Source organism: Oryctolagus cuniculus, chromosome 15 (assembly GCF_051225735.1).
Source record: "Oryctolagus cuniculus isolate XC-2025 breed Fujian yellow rabbit chromosome 15, ASM5122573v1, whole genome shotgun sequence".
In the NCBI taxonomy this organism is placed as follows: Eukaryota; Metazoa; Chordata; class Mammalia; order Lagomorpha; family Leporidae; genus Oryctolagus; species Oryctolagus cuniculus.
Window position 1 is genome coordinate 83,826,580 of NC_142881.1, and position 23,289 is coordinate 83,849,868.

Here is a 23,289-nt window from a genome sequence, read left to right on the forward strand (position 1 = left end):
ATATACCTGCAATGCTCCCCTTACCATTAAGTAAATTCATTGCCCTAAAACAATAATACAGTTATACATACTTCGATTCCTGCCAAACCCAAAGAACAAGAGTCATCGCATAACACTTAAATTATTTAACCCTGCAAATTACTGAGAGTCTCAACTAAAAATACCTCTAGCCAAAGTCTCGATTAAAGCAATTAAATTTTTAACAAAATTTTTAGGCTTAATGAACTAGATATTTCAATTTTTTTTTTCAATTTAAAAAGCACCTTTACAATACTGACATAGCACTCTACATTTTATTTCCCTTTTGATGGGCTAGGCCCGTCAAGACTAAAATTAGAGTCTCAACTAAAAATACCTCTAACCCAGGCCTAAGTGAAAAGTTAATGTAGCTTAACAGTAAAGCAAAGCACTGAAAATGCTTAGATGAGCTTTCTAGGCTCCATGAACATAAAGGTTTGGTCCCAGCCTTTTTATTGTTTTGTGGCAAATTTACACATGCAAGACTCCTCATACCGTGAGAATGCCCTTAGTATCAACCCAGATCAAGAGGAGCAGGCATTAGGCACACCAAGCAGTAGCTCACAGTGCCTTGCTTAACCACGCCCCCAAGGGCAGCAGTGATAAAAATTTAGCAATGAATGTAAGTTTGACTTTAAGGAATGGTAAATTTCATGCCAGCCACCACGGTCATACGATTAACCAGAAATAATAAACACCCAGCGTAAAGCGTGATTAGAATAAGCAACAAAATAAAATCAAATAGCAACTAAGCTGTAAAAAGTAATAGTTGTAAATGAAAATAATCAATGAAAGTGATTTTACAACCTTCGAACTCGTGATAGCTAAGATCCAAACTGGGATTAGATACCTCACTATGCTTAGCCCTAAACCTCAATAATTTCATAACAAAATTATTCGCCAGAGAACTACAAGCCAAAGCTTAAAACTCAAAGGACTTGGCGGTGCTTTATACCCACCTAGAGGAGCCTGTTCCGTAATCGATAAACCCCGATAAACCCTACCACTCTTTGCCAACTCAGCCTATATACCGCCATCTTCAGCGAACCCTAAAAAGGAGCAAAAGTAAGCTCAATTACCACCGTAAAAACGTTAGGTCAAGGTGTAGCCCATAGAGTGGAGAGCAATGGGCTACATTTTCAACCAAAGGAGGATTTAGTAGTAAATTAAGAATAGAGAGCTTAATTGAACAAGGCCATGAAGCACGCACACACTGCCCATCGCTCTCCTCAAATACTAAACATTTATTATCCATAATTACAAAATAAATAGGTGTAAGAGGAGATAAGTCGTAACAAGGTAAGCATACTGGAAAGTGTGCTTGGACATTTCAGAGCGTAGCTTAACTTAAAGCACTTGGCTTACACCCAAGAGATTTCATTTACTGACCACTCTGAGCCAACACTAGCCCTATATAACTTACACAAAACTAAAATAATCCATTAAACAAACCATTTACCTTACATTTAAAGTATAGGAGATAGAAATTTATATTCAGGCGCTATAGAGAAAGTACCGTAAGGGAAAGATGAAAGATTAGTTAATAGCACAAAAAAGCAGAGATTACTTCTCTTACCTTTTGCATAATGAATTAGCTAGAAAATCCTTAGCAAAAAGAATTTTAGTTAAAAACCCTGAAGCCAGATGAGCTATCTATGGGCAGTTATAAGAACGAACCCGTCCATGTGGCAAAATGGTGGGAAGACTTGTAAATAGAGGTGAAAAGCCAACCGAGCCTGGTGATAGCTGGTTGTCCAGAATAGAATTTTAGTTCAACTTTAAATTTTCCTAAAGGACATAAAACCCTAATGAAAATTTAAATGTTACTCTAAAGAGGGACAGCTCTTTAGATATAGGATACAGCCTTTTATAAAGAGTAAGTTATTTTTCAATCCATAGTTGGCTTAAAAGCAGCCATCAATTAAGAAAGCGTTAAAGCTCAACAACTAAAAATCAACTTAATAAGAATATTCTAAAACGAACTCTTATAAACCCTAACTGGACTAATCTATAAATCTATAGAAGAAATAATGCTAATATAAGTAACAAGAATACTATTCTCCTTGCACAAGCTTATATCAGATCGGATGCCCACTGATAGTTAAAAATTATAAGAGAAAAACTCACAAATTGATGCTCTATTAACTTTCACTGTTAACCCAACACAGGAGTGCTATATAGGAAAGATTAAAAGAAGAAAAAGGAACTCAGCAAACCCTAACCCTGCCTGTTTACCAAAAACATCACCTCTAGCATTACTAGTATTAGAGGCACTGCCTGCCCAGTGACGTACGTTCAACGGCCGCGGTATCCTGACCGTGCAAAGGTAGCATAATCACTTGTTCCTTAATTGGGGACTAGCATGAATGGCAACACGAGGGTTAAACTGTCTCTTTCTTCCAATCAGTGAAATTGACCTCCCCGTGAAGAGGCGGGGATAAAATAATAAGACGAGAAGACCCTATGGAGCTTTAATTATTTAACCCAACACTTCCTTTATTCTACTCTACAATGAGCCTAACCAAGGAAATCCCTGGGTTAAAAATTTTGGTTGGGGTGACCTCGGAGTATAAATCAACCTCCGAATGATTTTAGCCTAGACCCAACAAGTCAAAGCAATTATAATCATAAATTGACCCAAATAATTTGATCAACGGAACAAGTTACCCTAGGGATAACAGCGCAATCCTATTTTAGAGTCCCTATCGACAATAGGGTTTACGACCTAGATGCCGGATCAGGACATCCCAATGGTGTAGCCGCTATTAAAGGTTCGTTTGTTCAACGATTAAAGTCCTACGTGATCTGAGTTCAGACCGGAGAAATCCAGGTCGGTTTCTATCTATTAAGTATTTCTCCCAGTACGAAAGGACAAGAGAAATAGAGCCTACTGCACCACAGAGCTCTAAGTCCAAAAGATGAAATAATCTTAATCTAGTACACTTACCCATCATAGAGCCCTAGACCAGAGCTAGTTAAGGTGGCAGAGCCCGGTAATTGCGTAAAACTTAAAACTTTATAACCAGAGGTTCAACTCCTCTCCTTAACAATATGTTCCTAATTAATACACTCCTTTTAATCCTACCTGTACTTTTAGCCATAGCATTCCTCACCTTAGTCGAACGAAAAATCTTAGGGTACATACAACTACGTAAAGGCCCAAACATTGTAGGTCCATACGGCCTTCTTCAACCAATTCCAGATGCCATTAAACTATTTCTCAAAGAACTCCTAGGACCCCTTACATCTTCATCTCTCCTCTTCATTATTACCCCAACCTTAGCACTGTCCCTAGCTCTCTCAATGTGACTACCCATCTCCATACCATATCCCTTAATCAACCTAAACATAGGAGTACTATTTATCCTAGAAACCTCTAGCCTAGCAGTTTACCCAGTCCTCTGATCATGATGAGCATCCAACTCAAAATATGCATTATTTGGAGCCCTCCAGGCAGTAGCACAAGCTATCTCTTAGGAAGTAATGTTAGCGATTATTCTCCTGTGTATTCTTCTAATAAATGGCTCATTTACATTATCATCCCTAATCACAACACAAGAATATATATGAATCCTACTACCAGCATGACCACTTGCCATAATATGATTTATCTCGACCCTAGCAGAAACAAATTGAGCCCCCTTTGATTTAAGTGAAGGTGAATCCCAACTTGTCTCAGGATTCAAGGTAGAATATGCAGGCGGCCCATTTGCTCTTTTCTTTTTAGCTGAATATACTAATATTATCCTTATAAATGCCCTTACAGCCATCCTATTCCTAGGCTCATTTCACAGCCACACTAACCCAGAAATATTTACAGTTAACTTTGCTGTAAAACCCCTCCTACTAACAATATCATTCTTAGGAATTCGAGCATCCTACCCTCGATTTCATTACAACAGACTCATATACCTCCTATGAAAAAGCTTCCTACCTCTCACACTAGCTCTATGTATATGACACATCTCCATGCCCATCATACTTTCAAGCATTCCCCCTCACATACAGAAATATGTCTGACAAAAGAGTTACTTTGATAGAGTAAATAATAGAGGTTTAAGCCCTCTTATTTCTAGAACTATAGGCCTTGAACGTACACCTAAGAACTCAAAATTCTTCATGCTACCTGATACACCAAATTCTATAGTAAGGTCAGCTAAATAAGCTATTGGGCCCTTACCCCAAAAATGTTGGTTTATATCCTTCCTGTACTAATTAACCCCCTCATCCTAACTATCATTTTATTCACCCTATTCCTAGGCACAATAATTACAGTATTTAGCTCCCACTGATTAACCATATGGATTGGCCTAGAAATAAATATACTAGCCATCATTCCAATTTTAATTCACAAAGCCACACCATGATCAACAGAAGCCACAACTAAGTATTTCTTAACACAAGCCACGGCATCAATAATCTTAATAATAGCAATTACACTTAACATTCTTGACTCCGGCCAATGAGCAATAATCAATCCACAAAATCACTTTACTCCAATTATAATTATACTAGCATTAATCATTAAACTAGGAATAGCCCCCTTCCACTTCTGAGTACCAGAGGTCACCCAAGGAGTTCCCCTAAAATCAGGCCTCATTCTTCAAACATGACAAAAACTGGCACCCCTATACCAAATCTCCCCATCAATTAATCCAACTATAATAATATCAGTAGCCATTCTATCAATTATAGTTGGCGGTTGAGGTGGACTAAACCAAACCCAACTACGCAAAATCTTATCGTACTCCTCAATTACCCACATAGGATGAATAGCAGCTATCATCACATTTAACCCAAATACTATAGTTCTAAATCTAATTATTTATATCCTGCTAACAATTCCCATATTCACAATATTTATTTATCACACAAACACAACAACCCTTTCACTATCACAAATATGAAATAAGACCCCACTAATAGTCTCAGCCATCCTAGTTACCTTAATATCACTAGGAGGCTTACCTCCACTAAGAGGTTTTATTCCTAAATGAATTATCATTCAAGAATTAACAAAAAATGGCAATATCATCATACCAACCATAATAGCTATATTGGCTCTTCTAAACTTACACTTCTATTTGCGCCTCATCTACTCTTCCTCACTAACAATGTTCCCAACAACCTAAAAATAAAATGACAATTTGAGTCAATGAAATGCATACTATTCATAGCTCCACTAATTATTCTATTGTCAATATTCCTTCCCCTAACACCACTATTTTCAGTGTTAAACTAAGCCCAGGAGGAGTTTGGGTTACACAGACCAAGAGCCTTCAAAGCTCTAAGGAAGTAAGTTATACTTAACTCCTGCTTAAGGACTGCAAATCAACTTCACATCTTCTGAACGCAAATCAGGTGCCTTAATTAAACCAAGTCCCCCTAGAATGGTGGGATCCAGCCCCATGAAATTTTAGTTAACAGCTAAATACTCTAATCAACTGTCTTCAATCTACTTCTCCCGCCCTAAGTAAAAAAATGGCGGGAGAAGCCCAGGCAGAATTGAAGCTGCTTCTTTGAATTTGCAATTCAACATGAAAATTTCACCTCAGGGCTTTGTAAAAAGAGGGCTCAACCTCTGTCTTTAGATCTACAGTCTAATGCTCACTCAGCCACTTTATCCCTACTTATGTTCATTAACCGTTGATTATTCTCTACCAATCATAAAGACATCAGAACTCTATACCTTTTATTCGGGGCCTGAACTAGAATAGTAGGGACAGCCCTCAGTCTATTGATTTGAGCAGAATTAGGCCAACCAGGAACCTTACTTGGAGATGACCAAATTCATAATGTAATCATCACCGCACATACCTTTGTAATAATTTTCTTCATAGTAATACCTATCATGATTGGAGGTTTCGGAAACTGACTAGTCCCATTAATAATTGGGGCCCCTGATATAGCTTTTCCCTGTGTAAACAATATAAGCTTTTGACTCCTCCCACCGTCTTTTCTTCTGCTTGCTTCATCAATAGTAGAAACCGGTGCAGGCACAGGCTGAACTGTTTACCCACCATTAGCTGGCAACTCAGCGCATGCAGGAGCCTCAGTTGATCTAACTATGTTCTCTCTTCACTTAGCTGGTGTATCCTCTAATTATGAAGGGGCAAAGAGTAATTTTACAGTCGAGAGGGCTAGCAGTCAGCACCTTCAAAGTTACCAGCACTTTTGGACATGTGCCTCTTGATGGGATGAACTGAGAACGGAGCAGCATGGATGCTGTGCCTTTTCTGTCAACAATGCAGAACCTGAATCCAATCTTGTTGCTACAACAGACAAACCCAAATGGAGGAGCAGTCTGCAGAATAGCAGCTCTATAATATTACACAGTGTCTGTCAAGGTCACCAAAGCCAAGGGAAAACTAAAAGGTCAGCTGCAGACTGAGGCAAGCTAGAGACATGATACCTAAGTGCACTATATGATTCTAAAATGGGGATTTTTGCAAAAAAGGATGCTACCGGAACAAACGGCAAGACCGTTCGTTAACAGTCCCTGGGGGTTATATGCTAGTGATATATCAGTGTGGATTTTCTGATTTTGATGACTTCCCTGTGGTTCTACCACAGAATATCCTTACTGGTAGGAAACGCACACTTAAGTGTTTCAAAGTGGTGCAGGCGACTCACTTCAATATACTCAAGAAAAACATTATTGAAACTGTGCTTGGAATGTCATTGTAAGAATGAGAATGTCTCCAAAAATGTAATAGAAAGATAAGTAAAACAAATTTTCTTCCCTTCACAAAATGTATTCACAAAAAGAGAAGTATCAAATTTATCAATCAAATATTGAAAGCATTCCTGTCAACTTCAAGAGCAAGACAGGAATAATTCAATATTTCACTCAAATTCTCAGCCAGTGCATGAGGCCAAGAAAAATACAATCAATGGAAAGGAAAAACATAACTATCATTACTGCAGATGGTATGCTTATTTACATAAAAATTTCCCCCAAAATCTATGGATAAATTATTAGAGTAATAATTTTATCAAAGCTGCTGGATTCAAATAGAATACACAAGTCTATTTCATGTCTGTACATCAAAACAGTCCACTAGAAAATGGTAGCACTTGTAACAACAACAAAATCTTCAAGTATCAGATATAAATATAACAAAACAATACCAGTCTTTTATGGAAAAAAGTATAAAATCTCACTGAAAAACTTATTTAAAAACAACACCAATACTTACATACCACATTCTTGGATACAAATTCCAAGTACTATAAGATGACAATTCTCCCTGACATTGATCTCTTGGTTTAATGCTATGCCCATCAAAATCCCAAAAGTGTTTGTCACAGGACTCAAGAAAGTAATTCCAGCATTTTAGGGAAAAGCAAAGGACTAAGAATAGTCAGGACACTGCTGAGGAAGACTAAGATAGGACATTATGATGATGTAAAGGTAAACAGCACTTAGACTGTATACTTTGGCACCAAGACAGTGTTCTATATGATGAATACCTGATTTTTTAAAGAGCAGGCAGTGAGTATTAGAGGGCAAGGAAGGGACTCAATACTTTCAACTCCAAACCCACTGATTATCAGATGAAAACAAATGGAAGCAGATCTTTACCTCACAACTTAGGTATGCCAAAATCAGTTCTAAGGTTTCTTGAGACTGAACTGTCAAAACTCAGAAAGACAAAATAATTCTTAGAAAAGACTAGAGAATATTTTTATGACCACAGGGAAAGAAAGAATTTCTCAAAACAAGTATTTCTAAAAGCACAAACTGAAAAAGAAAAAGTCTGATAAGTTCAACTGCATTAGACTTAAGAACCTCTAGTCTTCAAAAGCACACCAGAGTGAAAAAGCAGGCTACAGAATCCAGGAAGACACTTATAACATATGTATCCAACAAAGCACTTACATTTAGAATATGCAAAAACCTCTAAATCTCTTACACACAAAGACATGACAAGGTAACAAACATTCCACAAACATACAAAGAGCTTCAGCTTTATTGGTATTTAGAGAAATGCAAATTAAAACCACAATTAAATATTCCTATTTTCTATTCACATGACAAAAATGAAGAAGTTGAGTAATAGTAAGTCTGCACAGATGTGGAAGAGTAGGCAACAACATCTACTACTCAAGGCAAATAAAAGAATTTGGTCTTTCTAAAGTAGAATATTTCCATGCCTCATGACTCAGAAATCCCACTCCTAATTAGACACCACAGAGGAACTTTTGTATATGTATACTATGCCAATGTCCATAGCAACTGTATTTATCAGAGCAAACTGGAAACAACAGAAAAATGGACATCAAAAGTATAATGGACAAATGCCATGTTTGTTTATAGGAGAGAACACCAACAGAAATGAAGAATGATGAGGGAGAGCTACATATTTACATGATGAACTGTAAAGAAAATGGGGAATTAAAGAGGCTGCACAAAAGTACTATATACCTTCACTTAAATGAAGTTCAAAGAGAGGCAAAACTAATATTCATAGTGGTACAATTAAAGATGGCAAAACTCAGAGAAAAAGCAAAGGAGAACTCTAGGTTTCGGTAAAAGGAGGCACTGCAATAAGGAGGAACACACAGGGAGTTATTAATGTCTCATTTCTTAACCTGGCTGGCAAGCACAAAGTCGATTCACACTACTCATTAAGTCAGATTTTGTGTTCCAAAGACACTCCTTATGTACATTGCATAAACTCTTCTTTCCCTGTAGTGACGAGAAGACTGTGGGGATACAGGAGCACGAGTGCACTGGATTTTCTGTGGCTTTCTGTCACCACATGGCAATCATTCAGCAACTCCTAAACTTGCAGGGTTCCTACCCAGGATGCTGCCACTTTCTATATCCCATCCACCCATCACCATCAATATGCATGCATGCACACACAGGGGGAGAACCGGACAATCAGGGAGGGGAAAAATTATTGGTTTAGTCTGACCATTGAAGGTGAGAGGGACTGATGAAACAAAATATTTATATAACACATTTGACAGTTCAAAAAACACTAACATATATATATATATATATATATATATATATAATATAGTCCTTTTTTTCTCCAAACCAAATATCCTGAAGTAGACAAGGCATGCACAAATTACAGGGATCAAATATTTTGCAAAATAAATAAAATGACAGAAGGAGTTGTCAGAATGTTCTTCCCTTACTCTACTTTACAGTCTTCATTTCCTACTCCAAAGTCAAAAGATACTGGATGTGGTAACAGGATAAAAGCAAACATGGAAAATTTTGAACAGAGATGGAGAAAAATGGATGGGCAGAATCACTTTGGAAAACTGTCTATAATATCTACTAAAGCTCACTATTTGTATACCAATGACTAACCAGCAATCCCATTCAGATAATACATTACAGCAAAAACTCATACACAGGTTCACCAAAAGACATATGCTAGAGTATTATGAATGGGATAGCAGTACCAAAAAATGGAAACTCAAGTCCGAATGCCAATTGACTGTAGAACAGATGAGATAAATTTTGGTATATTCACACAATGGAATGGATACTCCAAAGCTTGAGAATGAATGTGAAAAATGGATGGCATAAATACATGCCAAGTAAAAGAAGTTACATCTGAGTAAATACACCATATGAATTCAGTTCAGTTCAAATTCAAATACAAGCAAATTCATCTATGGTTTCCAAAGTCGGGTGGTCAGCATTAGCAACCAGGGGGCTTCTGCTCTGTTTCTTGCTGGGTGCTGTCCACACAGGTATTTTCACTTTGTGAAAATTTATTGACAGACACATTTCAGAATTACATCCCTTGTAACTGGAAATCATGATGCTTAGTGAAATAAGCCAGTCCCCAAAAGACAAATACCCTGTCTCCTCTGACATGTGGTAATTCAAACAGAATACACACAAAAAAGTATGAGTGAAATAAACACTTTGTGACTTTACAGTTGTCTTTAGTCTTTTTTACACCCCTGTGGAACTGTGGTCTTTCTACTTTTTAGTTGTTGCATATTATGGTTATTGGTGCTTAAGCCTATGATTATAGAGTGTACTGAAATTACGTATTTGCAAAAATTAAAGGAAAAAAGGAAGGAGGGGCATTAAGGGAGGGAAAAGAGGAAGGGAGGGAAGTATAGTTATCTTCTTAGAATTGTACCTATGAAATATATGAAATCTGTTCTCTTTGTATTAATAATTTTTTTTTTTTAAAAAAAGGAAGCTGAATCAGAAGGGGAGTAGGACTCAAGCCCAAACACTCCAAGATGGAATGCAGGTGTCCGAAGCCTCTGCTTAACCCCTGCAGTACAACACAGTGACCTCTCAATCCTTTAACAAATTACTTTTCTGTATTAAAAAAAGATTTATACTCCTTTCTATATGTACATTATGCTTCAATAAAAAGTTTGTGAAACGGGGAAGGAAATTAAAATAAGGAGATAAGATACCACTAACACCTGGTTTGTTCATTATGTTCCCACATTGTTCAGATCAGGATTAAAATTTTTACTGCAATTCTCTAAATTGAACAATATGCAAAGATACTAAGATAAATTAATTCAAAAGCTCTGGTTGTAAAATGTACTCTGCCTTGACATGTAACTGGGTGACCCTGAGAAAAAATTATATCAGTCTTAGTTTTCTGACCACTAAATTGGGATTACCAGAGAGTAAACTGGGTCTATTTTGATTTTTGAAATTGCACCTATTCATTATCAACTTTCATCATTAATATATGGAGATTCAACATAATCACAATTATCTCAATTAAAAAAACTTGAAAGTTTATCAACAGGTGAACGGATAAAGGTACTCAGATGTAGAATGGAATGTTGCCCAGCAATAAAAAGGATCTCAGCTGTCCTTCCTATCTCACAGCAGTGATGTGATATGTGGAATTTAGTATCCAAAAGTACCACACTGTAAAAGTGTAACAAAGGCAAAATAAAAATTTGTCATTTTTAAAATTTTTTGTGCAGGGAGTACTTTGCTCAAGTGACTTCCTAAATACCAGACTACCTAATAAAGATCTGTAGACTGGATTTGGTGAAAGGATCAAGTGGTGGTTAAGAGTTTGGAAGCTACTCTTACACCCTCCTAGCCCTGCTCTCCCTACATCTTCTAGAACACGACTGTATACAACAGGTCTGAGTCATACCCATGGGGATGAAAAAAAAAATTCTGGCTTTATCACCAATTTGCTTCCTGAGACTCATCTTCTTCAACTATGACATGAAGATAATACCAGCTGTTTTTCAAAGATTGGAGATGAACCTAGAAAAATGTCCCAAATGTAATACCTAACCTCTATAAAAAATTAATATATACAACTCTGTGAAACACATAATGCACGTAAATGAATACTAAAATTCAACTACTTTCGAAAGCAACTGGACTTAACAATTTAGCCTAAAACATGGATATCTGCAATATCCCCGAAATTATAAGATTAAGTCATTCTTTCTGCTATTCATTTTCCAAAGAAATTCCTTCAAGCAGTATTTTCAAAATACCAATGTGGCCAAGGCACCATCCAGCTTAGGGCTGTCAACAGAATAATGTCCAAGCCCCTGCTGTGGCACAAGGCCCTTTTCAATTTGTCCTAAGCCTATCTATCACTCCTACCTCTTCTCTAGCACCTTCCACAGTAACATAGCCAATGATTAAGTGGTCTTTGAATAGGATATATGCCACAAATAATCTTTTATTTTCAGCAACAGTAAATGTGTACTGTAAAAAGTTAGAAATTATAGAATGTAGATTAATTTTAAAACAAACAAAAAGATATCATCACCCATACATCACACATAGGACATAGCATATCTTTCTGAGATAGATATGTATAGATATGTGATCATAAGGCACATACTGTCTTATAACCTGTTATCTTCACTTGACAATTTCCAATTTTCCATTTCAGCAAATTTCATCTAATTAAAAATTCCCCTTCTGACCCAAAATGTCCTTTATAGCTGACCTGTCCAAGCCAATATTTAATTCAGAATCTCACAATCTATCTAGTCCTTTACATTTCTTAACATTTTAAAAAAATTATTTATTTGGGAGGCAAGGAGGACAGAGCAAGGGTGAGAGGGAGAGACAGAAATGTCTACCAACAGATGAGAGACCAAAGCATGAAGCCAAGAACTCAATCCAGGTCTTGCACACAGGTGGCAGAAATCTAACTACCTGAGCCATAACTAGTAACTTCCAGAGGCTGCATGAGCAGGATTCAGGATCTGGAGCCAGGAGACAAACTAGACACTCCCAGTGGAATACTGATGTCCTAAACAGCATCTTAACCACTAGTCTTCACCCATACCCCTTCCTTATACTCACTCACATTTCAAGATGGTTATCTCACCTACCCCCATCATCTTTTCACCACTTACAATATTTATTTAACAACGACAACAAAGAATCATTACACATTTGAAGAGATTCCAAAATAAAGATAAACCAAAGAACAAAAAACTAAATGATTCTTTAATAAGAAAGATAGTGTTGGGCATTGAGTAGCTTAAATCACAACTTGGGGTGCTCACATCCCATACCAGAACGCCTGGGATTAAGTCTCACCTTGATTCTGATCCAACCTCCTGTTAATGTGCCTGGGAGGCAGTAAATGATGGCTCAAGTACTTGGGCTCCTGCCACCCACATGGGAGACCCAGATAGAGCTCCCAGCTCCTGCCTGGCTCAGCCTTAGCTGTTGTAGGCATTTGAGGGAGTAAATCAGCAGATGGAAGGTTTCTCCATCTCTCTGTGTCGCTCTATCTTTCAAATAAATAAATAAAAAGATTCTTAAAAAGTAATACTTGAATATTAATTAGGAATGGTACATAATGAAGAGTTCACTTTAAGATTTATTTATTGGAAAAGAAGAGAGATGGGGCTGGCACTGTGGTGCAATGGGTTACAGCACCGGCCTGCAGAGCCTGCATCCCATATAACCACTGGTTCCTGTCCCAGATGCCCCACTTCCAATTAAGCTACTTATTGATGCGCTTGGGAAAGCAATGGAGGACGGACCAAGTCTTTAGGCCCTGCACCCACATGAGAGACCTGGAAGAGGCTCCTAGCTCCTGCTTCAGCCTGACCATTGTGGCCATTTGGGGAGTGAAACAGTAGATGGAGAATCGCTATCTCTCCCTCTCTCTCTCCTTCTTTCAAATAAATTTTTAAAAATAAATGAAAGAAAGAAAGAAAGAAAGAAAGAAAGAAAGAAAGAAAGAAAGAAAGAAAGGGAGGAAGAAAGAAGAAAGGTAGAGTGAGAGAGATGGATCTTCCATCCACTGGTTCACTCCCCAAATGCTCACAACAGAGACTGAAGCCAGAATCCAGGAACTCCATCTGGGTCTCCCATGTGAGAGGCAGGAACTTAAATCCTTGGATCATTATCTGCTGTTTCCTACACACATTAGCAGGGAGCTGGACTAGAAGCAGAGTAGCCAGTACTCAAAACAGGTACTCTGGTATGGGATGTGGGTTTCCCAAGCTGTGGGGAGAAACTCGGACTAGACTAAGTTACTCGAATTAAGACTTATTCTATGCATCTGCTCTCCCACAATATGGCGCTGAGAAGGGAGTAAACAGTTTCTACACAGCTGCCTCTCACCAATTTGATTGACGGAGCTGCAGGAGCTGATCTTGCTCCTGATTGGAGGAGAGCAGCGTACTCGGCGTGTGGGTAGCAGAGTTGGGGTTGGTGGAAGAGGACTATAAAGGAGGAGAGAGACTACATGCACCAGGAACACCTGAGGAACATCTGAGCAGCCCCCGAGAGAGCTGGCCGGCGGTGTGCCCTCCCCCGCGGAAGTGGGGAAAGTGGCAGGGGGAACCGCTCTTCCACGGAGGTGGAAGGGATGGCAGCCAACCCGGGAAGAACCAGCAGCAAACCCGGGGAGGGCTGAGCAGACAAAAGAACAATGCAGAGTCTTGTGTCATTCCTCCATGAAGAGGGGGAGCGACACCAAGCAGTGGCTTAATTCACTGCACTGCAACACCTGCCCCAATGAAGAGTTCTTGAATACTTAATATAATATTGCCAAAGAAAATGATAAATTGTCGCTCCCCGTCTTCATGGAGGAGCGACACTAGACCCTGCCTGGGCTTCCTATCCGAGTCACAGCACCATTATGTCGCTCCCCGTCTTCATGGAGGAACGACACAGGACCCTGCGCTGTTCTTTTGTCTGCTCAGCCCTCCCCGGGTTTGCTGCTGGTTCTTCCCGGGTTGGCTACCGACCCTTCCACCTCCGTGGAAGGGCAGTTCCCCCTAGCCACTTTCCCCACTTCCGCAGGGGAGCGGCACACCGCCGGCCAGCTCTCTCGGGGGCTGCACAGGTGTTCCTTCAGATAGATGTTCCCCTTAGATGTTCCTGGTGCATGTTGTCTCTCTCCTCCTTTATAGTCCTCTTCTACCAATCCCAACTCTGCTACCCACATGCCGAGTACGCTGCTCTCCTCCAATCAGGAGCAGGTCCTACAGTTTATTGGTTGAACTGGAGGCAGCTGTGTAGAAGCTGTATCTCCCTTCTCAGCGCCATATTGTGGGAGAGCAGATGCATAGAATAAGTCTTAATTCCAGTAACTTAGTCTAGTCTGGGTTGCTCCCCACAATAAATATAATTTAAAAATAAATAGTTAAATAATTAAAAATGAAGCTGGGAGGCAGGCACTGTGGTCCACCAGGTTAAGCCACCACTTGGAGTGCCCACATTGCATACCAGTGTACCTGTTTTGTGTACTGGCTTCTCTGCTTCTAGTCCAGCTTCCTGTGAATGCATAATCTGGGAGGTACCAAATGATGGTTAAAGTACTTAGATCCCTACTACTGATATGGGAGACCTGGGAGGAATTCCTGGCTGCTAGTTTCAGCCTGGCCCAGTTGTGGCTGTTGTGGGGATTTTGGGAGTGAATCAGTGAATAGAAGATGTCACTCCCTCACCCCCTTTCTCCCTCTCTCTGGGGAGTGAACCAGTGAATACAGGATGTCTCTCTCTCTCTCTCTCACTGTGGCTTTCAAATAAATATTTTAAAAAATACAAAGCTGGAATATAAAGTGTAAGAAATGTATAAGAAATTGTAATCAAATCCAAAGAGAAAAATGTGAAAGAAAATGTAACAGGTTATGAGATTCAGTTTACGGGCAGGCTCTGTGGCGTAGTGGGTAAAGCTACCACTTGCAGTGCCAGCATGCCATTTGGGCACCAGTTTGACTCCCGGCTGCTACTCTTCCAATCCAGCCCTCTGCTATGGCATGGGAAAGCAGTAGAAGATGGCCCGAGACCTTGGGCCCCTGCACCCTTGTAGGAGACTGAGAAGAGGCTCCTGGTTCCCAGCTTTGGATAGGCACAGCTCCTGAAGTTACAGCCATCTGAGGAGTGACCCAGCAGATGGAAAACCTCTCTCTCTCTCTCTCTCTCTCTCTCTCTGCCTCTGCCTCTGCCTCTGCCTCTCCTTCTCTCTGTGTGTAACTTTGACTTTCAAGTAAATAAATAAATCTTTTTAAGAAAGATTCAGTTCAGAAGTTCTAGTTTTGACTACAAAAATTCTAGAAAGAATATAAAAATGAGGGAAAAAATAATAATAACAGAAATAGCTTAAGAAAGTTTCACACTACTTGATTCTTCAAAAAGCTCACTAACTGACCAAACATCAAGTGGAAAACAAATAACTCCAACAAATCTCAAATCTCAGGACATCACTGTAAAACTGCAGAATGCCAAAAAATAAAAGATTAAAAACATCCCAGATGGAGAAAAGCAGGCAAAACACAATGTAAATTAGAACACAATGTCGTGGGCTTCCCAATGGCTAAAAAGAATCTTAGGAAAGCAATACCTTCAAATTTCTAAGAAAGATTTTTCACTTCTACCCCAGCTAAACTATTAATCATATGTAACATGAGAGTAGAATACAGAGATTTACTATAATACAATAACTAAGAAAGTACACCATCCACCCAGTTTCTCTTGGGAAGTTAAAAATACACTTCAGGAAAACTGAGGATATGCTTCAGGGAATAAATAAGTAAGAAACAAAATATGCTTCCCAGGAAATAATGGGTCCAATTCCAATTACAGCAAAAGGAAGTCCCTGTGTGGTGGACAGTAACCTACTACCAGTAACCTACTCAGATTACAGAAAGTTGACTGAGGCCTGGGTGTGTGTGTGTGGGTGGGTGTGTTAGTGTGTGAGTGAGAGACTACCTTTCAGTAAGCCCTTGAGATGGCATAATAATTTTTTTTAAAAACTATGTATATGTGCCACATAATTTTTTTAATTTAGTAAAATTAAAAAGGAAAACAATTAAAATGAATGAATGAAATATTGGATTCATTCTTCATTCAGCTTTTAACTTCTGTTAGTATTTGGGAAACTTTAAAGATTCTCTAGAAACAATTCCACAGTTTCCTTCTCTTTCTTTCTTTCTTTTGACAGGCAGAGTTAGTGAGAAAGAGACAGAGAGAAAGGTCTTACTTCCATTGGTTCACCCCCCAAATGGCTGCCATGGCTGGTGCTGCGCAGATCTGAAGCCAGGAGCCAGGTGCTTCCTCCTGGTCTCCCATGTGGGTGCAGGGCCCAAGCCCTTGGGCCATCCTCCACTGCCTTCCTAGGCCATAGCAGAGAGCTGCACTGGAAGAGGAGCAACTGGGACAGAACTGGCACCCCAACCTGGACTAGAACCCAGGGTGCCGGCGCCACAAGTGGAGGATTAGCCAAGTGAGCTGTGGCGCCAGCCAGTTTCCTTCACTTTCTTTTTCCCACAGCTTAAACCAAAACTAGGGTCAGTGTGTACTACCTAAATTTTTGGAGTTCATAATGACAGTGAAAAAAAAAATCAATAGAATTACAACTTCATGTAAAGTACCTCAAAAAGCATTTTTTCATTTTTTATTTAATAATTAATCATTGGTTCCCGATTTACCCATTTCCTCCTCAATTATGCAATTTCTTTCATTTTGACAGGTGCTCTGATCTCATAGATGATATTTAATCATGCTTCTCATGACTCAGGGCCATGACACCCAGATACAAAAGATGCTACTGACATAGCTAGCACAATGAGTGGCGCACAATAGATATTCAACACATTTTAACTATTCCTCACCCTTTCTTACCCCATTCCTTTGATGCTGGCTCCTAATCAGAAAACCTTTTCCCCAAACCTACCAGCAGAGAAACACTAGAGACCAAATCCTGACTCCAAGTTTGTAGTTATATTAATTGTAGCCTTGTACACCCCCCATATTTCATTCATCAGAGGAGTCCAAGTATCCCAGATCTGAGAAGGTGACTCAACCTTCTTGTTCCCATCTTAGCCCAGAAAAGTAGTCCAATATCCACAAGAATGGAGAGAAGTGGTGTGGAAAACCCATATCCAAGTAATACGAACCAATTTATATGACTTGGCCAAAATACTTACACTTACCATAGTTATTAATGCAAAACCCATTTTTTATACTTCATCTAGACTTTACCATAGAGATAGTATGAGATTTGGTTTTGGCAGCCACCTGCATGAAACTAAAACATACAACCTGAGGAAGGTGACTCAGAAAGAAAACTGACCAGCAGAGAGAAGTCAGGTTGTCTGTCATAATCATAATTTGAAGCTAAATGTGGCTAGCACACAAATTACAAATACAGATATACAACCAAAAAGAGTAGCCACAATTTAAAACTAATACTTTATTACTTGGTTTTCTTCCATGCATCTGACCTTACCTTTAAGCATTAAACACTTCAATAAAAAAGGTGCTCATCACTCTGAAGCTAGGTTCTACTATGAGCTCACTGTGTGACTTCAGGTAAGTCACATTGCCATTGTCAAGCTAGATTTTTCTTGAAAGAGAGAGAGAGAGGGAGGGAGGGAGGGAGGGATGGAGAAGACTGCGGAAAATTCAACTTAAAGGCCTCAAAGAATAATTATACATTATCATTATGTAAATTGAAATTGCTCTTTGTTTCCCACCTAGTTGAAATGATAGCACTCACTGATTACTGAATGCCATCTATGTCTCATGTATTACGTTGCTCAATTTACAACTACTAGTTCTAAGTTTCCTCAACAACCTGATAATATTGGCACTATAAAAATAAGGCAACAGAGGCAGACTGGCTTCCTGAGTATCATGCATCTCATACATGCTAGGTACTGTGTAGTGAGACCAACACATATAAATTCCCATGTTTTTTCCTCCAACAAGTTTGCATTAAGTACTATTTACAAGCATTGTTTTCATAGAAAGACCATTTTTTTTTAAACAAAGACAAGTCAATCCACTTTGCAATCAAAATGTCAGCACTCAAAATGCTGGCTCTGCACTCACCTGATGCAGCAGAGGTTTCAGTTTGAGTAACTGAGTTTTCACAGCGGTGCAATCCTGGACCATGTGCCACAGGGTCATCTCATCCAGTGTCACTGTATTTTCTGGTTCTTCTGAGCCTGGAAAAAGGGGGTCCCTCCATAGCTTTCAAAATGACCCAAAGGAGATTCTCTATAGGGAGAGCCTCTGCAAGGGCAGAAGGTGGAGGAAAAATATATGGTTTCAGAACATACGAATAATAAACTGATTAAATTATTGCAACCATCATCGTAACTCATTTAGCATTACCCAAAAGTCACTCAGCCAGTGACTGTTTGCACTGGGCGGTGCAATTACCATACACAGCCATCAAAGAATAATCCCCTTCATCCACTCCCTCCGCCTCAACCCCTCTCTCTGTGCACTTTTACCTACAGACTGAATTAACTTTCCTCTTTGGGAACCAGAATGCAAACAAAATACTCTGGGAAGGGCAAAAATGTGGAACAACTATGCTTCTTTCTCTTTCTAGCAGTGACCACCTGCTCTCTCGTTTTTGACTCGGTGTCTCAGCAGCACACCTTGGCAGCCCCTAACCATGCATACGCTTACACTCCCATTTCTTGGGTCCTAGTATGCAACAAATCTCATTCCAAGATGGAGAGAGAGCCAAGGGCCAAGATTACTGGGAGCTACTGGCAGAGACCAGCAAGGAGGAGCTGAGACAGCCAAAGGCTCTACATCTTAAGGGAAAGGGATTTATGAATATTCCATTTGGAGTGACAGAGAGGATAGAGATCGCACCTCTAAACAGTAGAGTAGTAAGGTGAGAATGCTAAGAGAGGAGATAGGAAGTTTACAGTTAGGCAGATAGGCAGGGTATGAGCCCTGTGTGGAGGTTGTCTCTCAGCAACAATGCTGGGTACGCACAAGAGCTCAGTTCTCAGAAAGGTACAGGATGCTGCTTGCAATGGTGTAGGCAGAAGTGTAAAGAAAAAGTCTTACCATCTAGCTTACTTGCCTAAGACTTCTTGTTTAGTGAGATGTGGGGGGGGGGAGGGAAGAAGGGAGGAAAGAAGGAATCAGAAAGAAAGAAGGCTGGTGCTCACTAGGCTAATCCTCTACCTGTGGCGCCATTACCCCAGGTTCTAGTCCTGGTTGGGGCACTGGATTCTGTCCCAGTTGCTCCTCTTCCAGTCCAGCTCTCTGCTGTGGCCTGGGAGTGCAGTGGAGGATGGCCCAAGTCTTTGGGCCCTGCACCCACATGGGAGACCAGGAGGAAGCACCTGGCTCCTGGCTTCGGATCGGCGCAGCGCCGATTTGGGGAGTGAACCAATAGAAGGAAGACCTTTCTCACTGTCTGTCTCTCTCTCATTGTCTAACGCTACCTGTCAAAAAAAAAAAAAAAAGGTTCATAGAGAGAACGAGAAGCATAGAGAGGGAGAGAGGTCTTCCATCTGCTGATTCACTCCCCAGTTGGCCACAACGGCCAGAGCTGCGCCCATCTGAAGCCAGGAGCCAGTAGCTTCTCCCAGGTTTCCCACACAGATGCAGGGGTTTAAGGACTTGGGCCATCTTCCACTGCTTTCCCAGGCCATAGCAGAGAGATGGATCAGAAGTGGAGGTGCTGGGACTTGAACCTGCTCCCATATGGGATGCCAGCACTGCAGGTGGTGGCTTTACCAACTACACCACAGTGCCATCCTCCCAAAAAATTGTTTTATGAAACAGGATATGGTGTATCCTGGGGAATATTTTGTCTACACTTGATAATAAATTGTATTCCACTGTTTTGTGTTCTATGAAAGTCAGTAAGATCTGGAAGGTTGATGGTGTTTCCTGATTTTCTACAGTCTTGCTGATTTTGTCTACTAATTCTGTTATTGAGAAAGTTGTATTGGAATGTTTATAATCATGAATTTTTTGTTTCTCATTTAAATCCCTCCAATTTTTTCGTCATATATTCGTACTTGTTTTTATGTGTACAAACATTTAGGATTATAATATTTTCTTGGAGCACTGACTCTTTCATTGTGTTTTATGTCTCCTTATATACGGTAATTTTTTTGTTTTGGTGTTTTCTTTGACTATTATTGATATAACTGCTACAGCTTTTATTTGAATAGTGTTTTCATGATACAGTTCTCCATCCTTTTGAACTTAATCTACCTATAACATTATATTTGAAGTTAGTTTCTTATAGGCACGTGTGTGTGTGTGTGTGTGTGTCTACAAAATTCACTCTGTCATTTGATTGGTATATTTAAGCCATTTACATTTAGTGCTTTGGTTGGATTTAGGTCTTTCATTTTTTGTTTTATATTTCCTCACTCTGTTTTATGTTCTTCTGTTTTTTTTTTTTCTTTTTGTGGGTTTGAATTTTCTTACTGTTCCATTTGCATTTAGGCCTTTTGTTGTTTTGTTTTATTTTTTTTTTATCTTTTATTTAATGAATATAAATTTCCAAAGTACGACTCATGTGTTACAATGGCTTCCCCCCCATACCGTCCCTCCCACCCACAACCCTCCCCTTTCCCACTCCCTCTCCCCTTCCATTCACATCAAGATTCATTTTCGATTATCTTAATATACAGAAGATCAGCTTAGTATACCTTAAGTAAGTATTTCAACAGTTTGCTCCCACACAGAAACATAAAGTGAAAAATAATAGATGATTTTTTTTAAATGATGATGAAATCAGATCAGACCTATTGTCATGTTTAATCCCAGTGAGAGTCAAGTTGGGAATTGATAATTTCTTTCTTTCTTTTTTTTTTTTTTTTTTTTTTTACAGAAGATCGGTTTAGTGTACATTAAGTAAAGATTTCAGTCGTTTGCACCCCCATAGAAACACAAAGTGAAATATACTGTTTGAGTACTCGTTATAGCATTAAGCCTCAGTGTACAGCACGTTAAGGACAGAGATCCTACATGAGGAGTAAGTGCACAGTGACTCCTGTTGTTGACTTTACCAATTGACACTCCTGTTTATGGCATCAGTAATCTCCCTATGCACCAGTCATGAGTTTCCAAGGCTATGGAAGCCCCTTGAGTTCTCCGACTCTTATCTTGTTTAGACACGACTGAAATGTGATCCCTGTTAAACATAAGAGTGGGAATAAGAGAGGGAAGAGATGTATAATTTGGGGCATGCTCGGGCTGACTTGCCCCAATTGGTAGAGTTGGAAACATACCAGGGGATTCCAATTCAATCCCATCAAGGTGGCATGTGCCAATGCCATCTCACTACTCCAAGTGATCAATTTCAGTTCACAATTGATCATAATGAAAGGACTAAGAGTCAAAGGGAGTACATAAACAAGTCTAGTATCTGCTAACACCAACCGATAGAATAAATAAAGGGGAGAGTGATCCAACAAGGGAAGTGAGATACTCAGCAGACTCATAGAATGGCGGATGTCCTAAATAGCACTCTGGCCTCAGAATCAGCCCTAAAGGCACTCGGATCTGGCTGAAAAGCCCATGAGAGTATTTCAGGCATGGAAAGCCAAGACACTCTGGCAAAAAGATCTCTGTGAGTGAGATCCCAGTGGAAAGAACAGGTCTTCAAAGAGGGAGGTGCCTTTCTCTGAAGGGAGGAGAGAACCTCCACTTTGACTATGACCGTGTTTTGTTTTATATTCTTCACTCTATTTTATGTTCTGTTTCTACTTTCCTTGTTTTGACTTGGAATTCTTTTAGGGTTTCATTTGGATGTATCTGTTGTGATTTTTACTATAATTCTTTGATGCTTTATGGTGGTTGCTTTGGTGGTCACAGTATGCATACTTAGCTCTTCACAATGTACTAAAAATCAGTAATTTACCATTTCAAGTGGAATATAAACATCGTGCCACCATTTAGTTCCCTTTACTCAGATTAAAAACTCTCTGAGACTATGTAATTTTCACCTTCAGCTACCCACTAATGAGGAGAGCATTCTATTATGTATAGATTTGATTGCTTTCAGGATTTTTTTTCTTGGTCTCTAGTTTTCAGAAGTTTGATTGTGATGTGGTCTGATTATGAGTTTCTTTAGCTTTTTTCCTGTTTGGGGTCCCCTGTGCTGAAACAGGGAGACCCACGTCAGGAGCCTGGTCCAAAGGCTGAGCACCAGGGAGCCTAGCGCAGCTCTGTGGGGGCAGGCGGCCTGGCTGGGGCTGAGAAAGCAGGCTGGGGAGGGGCGGGCGGCCTGGCTGGACTGGCAGGAATGGGACAGGCAGGGGTCCCTAGGATCAGGCTCGTCCAAGTCCAAGGTGACAGCTGAGCGGGCAAAACCAAGCCAACTGGGGCCCGAGGGGGGCTTTGCACCGTGGGCAGAGACCACGGCAGGGCTGAGTCCTGTGCACAGGCCCCGGAGCCTCCCCCTCCTCCCCTGGGAGCTATGGGAGCTGTGGGTGCTGAGGGCGGGGCGGGGTGGGGGGCTGCAGCTGCAGGCCCCAGGGTGTCCTGGGGGACAACGACCAGGACGTGGGCCGTGGTTTGGGAGTGGAAATTAGAGGGGCCCCCATCCAGGCCACCCTCTGCGTGCATGGGGACCCCACCCATGCCTTAGGGACCCCAGGCCTGCCTGGGAGTGCGAAGCGGCACTCACCTGTTCCCGGTGAGCGGCATCCTGACATGGGATGTTGTGGAGGAGATGATGTAGGACATGCGCAGGACAGGGCTGGGGGAAGCAGCGAGCTGAGGGGCAGCACCCCCTGGCGCCCACGCCTTCCTCCTCCTCCTCCCTGCCTCGTCCTCCTCAGTGCCCCTGCGTCCTGGGCCGCGGACTCTGGCAGGCTGGAAGGCTGTGCACAGCCAGAGCTGCCTCCCTCTCCCCTGCGCGGAGGCCGGGGCCTGCCTGCAGGGGCGGCTGTTTCCCTGCGTCCCCGGGCGGGTCTGCTCCGCGGTGCCTGGCAGCACCTGGACTTTGGGTGAATTACTGGAGGATTCTGAGGCCTATGAGATGGGACCCATGGAGGACAGAGCGCCCCGAATGCATCCTCCCCTGTCCC

At 40.6% G+C, this 23,289-nt stretch overlaps 1 long non-coding RNA gene and 1 pseudogene across 1 annotated transcript in view; one reads left to right on the top strand and one right to left on the bottom strand.

Annotated features, from left to right (window-relative positions):
* Window positions 1–18,650, bottom strand: part of LOC149122136 (serine-rich coiled-coil domain-containing protein 2-like) — a 42,903-nt pseudogene extending 24,253 nt beyond the window's left edge.
* Window positions 1–23,289, top strand: part of LOC149122137 (uncharacterized) — a 320,316-nt gene that overhangs the window by 2,299 nt on the left and 294,728 nt on the right. The window lies entirely within an intron of this gene.